Raw genomic sequence first — 3,698 nt, 5'->3', positions numbered from 1 at the left:
TGTAATTAACCTACCCCCCCCCCCCCTGTCTACCCTGATGTAGTTCTGTTGCTTCTTGGTGATGTTTTGAGTTTGACACACATAAGAAACCCGAACATGAACATAAGATACATTTCAACTTCACAAACATCTACTCCTATTGTATCACAGGCTTTGGCTGGAAAGATACCGAACACAAGTGGCACATAATATTGCTGGAATAAGAAACCCGAAGTAGATGAAGAGCTGCCTTATGAGGTGATTGAACTATTAGCCAGCTCTTTGAGCTTCACATGGTACTGTAGCTACTCTGTTATGTGAACGTGGGGAAGCTCTTTGGGTCGAAATGGAGCTTGGGTGGTTGAGCAAGGGTCTTGAATGGTATTATTAGCAAGAATACACTCACTGTAAATTCGGTAGTAGATTATGGGGAGTCACAATCAAAAGGGAACCAGGGTCATTTCTCCTGAGTCATGGCCAAGAAACAGCTATTGGAGGAATAAGGGAAAAAATATGTCCAACACTTTTTTGTTAGTCTTCACGTATCCAAAATTCTATTACGACTGGAAATGAATCTTTTTCTTTCTATAGAAATAGAGAATTGTTGAAGAGGAAGAAGTTGATTAAAAAGTTGATCTAGATTAGTGTTTATATAGTTCATAAGTTGCTTTCTGCACATTAGTAATTCAACTCTGTTTCCCATTTCCATTATTAGATATTTCAACAAAAGATGAGTTAAATTAAGCCTAATCATAAAAATAAGAAGGGCAACAAAGTTTTCATTCGAAGATAACACAACACACAACAGTAACATTACCAAAATCACACAGCAGATATACAAGCACACCAGCTGGAAACAAAAAAGTAAAAAGGGAAGAAACAAACACCTACATACTGCAACTTTTGCAAAACCTCTAGTCTTGTGGAGGAACAAATTTCGGTTTACTCAGCTATCCACACTTTATTTAATTGTTGAATTGATAACCTATTCATCTTCGCCTCATTGTTGTTGGATTCTTTTTTGAGGGCGCCATAAACGTGTTAAGCTTCATCATGCTCTAGATTATAGTACAACAGTCCGCCTTTGGTCCCCACTTTCTTGGAACAAATGTTGCACTTAATCTCTGCATTCTCATTCTTAAAGGGGAATTCAAAGAAGAGCTCGTACGAGACATTGTCCACCCGTGTCAAGGTTTTGGGAGCTCCAGCACACTGGCGATTCATAATAAATATGCATGGGGCGAGATAATAGGCCATGCCACGGGAAGTTTGGATATTGCCAAAGCAGCCTGGACATCTGAGTTCCTCATTTAACAAATTTAAGCAGCAAGTTAGCTTGAGAGGGTTTTGGGGATGAGACATATGTTGAATAATGGATGGAATTGAGAAGCAAATCTTGTCGATAAAGTAATTGCAGCTACTGCAAAAGTACCCTGTCAAATAACCAATGTCGCACAAGCTGCAGGCTAGGGGCTTGGCCGAGTTATATTCCTTGAGAGCATGGCTATGAGAGAAATGTGTCACGTCCCCATACGGTTGACCTGCAAGTGCATTAGGGAGTTCGGCACCAAAACAGACACTTTTTGAACCCTAAACACCAAAAGGGACACTCTAAAAACACACACCAAAATGGACAGTTCGCCTATTTATGGGCTAAATATAACTACCATCTAATTTTAACACTGTCATCCCCATTAACTCCAAATCCATCCAAAATAATACTACACAAACTTTAAAGGTAGTTCGCTCACAAATGAGTGAACTACAATTCTTTTTATTAACTTCTCACGTGAATCTATATCTCTTGCTTCCATACGTGAAGCTATATCTCTTTCTTCACAGTCACTACTAAAGGTCGAAAATGTTCTTTGTGAAAAATGGAGAAATTACCATATACCATGTTCGCATGCCATAAAATGTTGTGAAATGCTTGACATTCAGCCAAAGAGCTAAGTCGTTAAGTTCTACAGTTCAAAGAATTACATGCAGAATTACAACATATTTTTTTCCATTGGGCGATGAGTCATATTGGCCACCTTCTCCATTCAATTTAATTGCAAATAACTTAATATTTGAGAACTTCTGGAGTCAAAAATATTAGGCGTCGTAGAAATGAAATGGATATTGCTCCAGGTCGCATGGCACAACAATGTAAGGAAACTGGGCAGAAGAGGAATCCTTGTTCCCGTTGACCTCAGTAGGTTTTTACTATTGTTGTAAGCAAATAAATAGTAAAATTTATTTTATGAAAAAAATTCTCAAGTTCTTATATACTTTTATTATTGAAAAAAGTCATGATTTTATGTGTCAAAAAGACTTCACAATACACTTAAAATTGAGAAAGAGATATAGATTCATGTGAGGAGTTAATAAAAAGAATTGTAGTTTGCCCATATATGGGAGAACTACCTTTAAAGTTTGTGTAGCATTATTTTGGATGAATTTGGAGTTAACGGGGATGACGGTATTAAAAGATGTTGTATTTTCTAATTGAAAAGTAAAAGTGAATATCTATTTATAGCATAGTACACAAGTAAAAGCAGAGGAATTATATAAGATTAGATTCTCAATTATTTTCACATTTTTAAGATGTAAATGTTAAATAGAAAAGGGTATTATAAGACAAATCGGAATGACATTACTTTAATGACATGACGATAGATTGCCCTCTACTATTGCGCTAGTTAGAGAGTAACTATTGGAGATTTGATCTCATAAAGTTCCGTTTCTATTTAACTCATAGTCAATATAAGCTCAAAGCTTCCTTGGTAACATCCGGAATTACTTTGTATATAGTGACTCCCTAAAATTTCATTTTTAGAAAGATTTTGGAGTTATTTAGGTTTGCTTGTTGAGTACAATTGTTGTTTGGTACTCACTCCGCTTCTACACTTGTGTAGGTTCTGAGCCCCGATCGCCTTGATTATTCCCTTGTCACCTTCGTCCAAGACTTACTTGAGTAGTTTGTGAGGTAGAATGGTTATCATTTCAGCAGATATCACTTACTCTTTCGTTATATTTTTGTTCTGTTCTAGACACAAAGATATCCAGGTTTGTATTTATGTTGAATCAATGTAATACTTAGGCTTGTACATGTGACACCAAGTTTTGGGGGTGGGAGGGGGGGGGGGTTTATTATTGTTATGTTATATTTTTCCGCAATGTTCATGTTATATTAGCCTCTTAATCTGTTTTACTTCCACATTTACTTCTTTTGTTGGGTTTCAGGTTGATCTGTCTTGGTGAGATAAGACATGTGTCATCACACCCAATTTTGAGTTGCGACAATTTATCCATCAAAATAATGAAATATGATTTAAAAGTGTTTACTAAGGATATACTAACATCTTTATAAAACGTATTTTCAATTAAAAAATTCTACCAAATCTGCACGTGTGACAAGTTAATTATTGTGCTTTCTATTATCAAAATTAATTATGGAATATGACCTGTCAAAATTTTAGCAATTTTCAACTTTTTAAGAAAAAAGTAAAACAATTTCCTTGAAAGCGGATTGCACTAATCAATTTATTTAAAATTTGGACCCAACTTAAGAATTTCTTAATTTGACTACATTGACAATTCTTGTTTGACATCTATTAAAGCCACACACCTCTTCTAGTTTTATATATTCTATTCCAAAAGAAAGTATTTTTTGTTTGAGTATCACATATGGCTACAAAAAGGCTTAGGGATACTAGGAACTATAGTGAAAATGT

General features: G+C 35.5%; 1 protein-coding gene across 2 annotated transcripts in view; it reads left to right on the top strand.

Moving 5' to 3' along the window:
- LOC102602468 (uncharacterized) overlaps positions 1-664 on the top strand; it is a 2,915-nt gene extending 2,251 nt beyond the window's left edge. For both annotated transcript variants that reach the window (XR_367111.2, XM_006344849.2), the window contains one exon: positions 151-664. The gene's annotated coding sequence lies outside the window, so the exon portion shown is untranslated. The remainder of the gene's footprint in view (positions 1-150) is intronic.
- The last annotated feature ends 3,034 nt before the right edge of the window (positions 665-3,698 follow it).

This window comes from Solanum tuberosum, unplaced genomic scaffold (genome assembly GCF_000226075.1).
Source record: "Solanum tuberosum cultivar DM 1-3 516 R44 unplaced genomic scaffold, SolTub_3.0 scf00056, whole genome shotgun sequence".
Taxonomy (NCBI): Eukaryota; Viridiplantae; Streptophyta; class Magnoliopsida; order Solanales; family Solanaceae; genus Solanum; species Solanum tuberosum.
The sequence above is the reverse complement of the archived record's forward strand: the minus strand, read 5'-3'. Positions and strand labels throughout refer to the sequence as shown.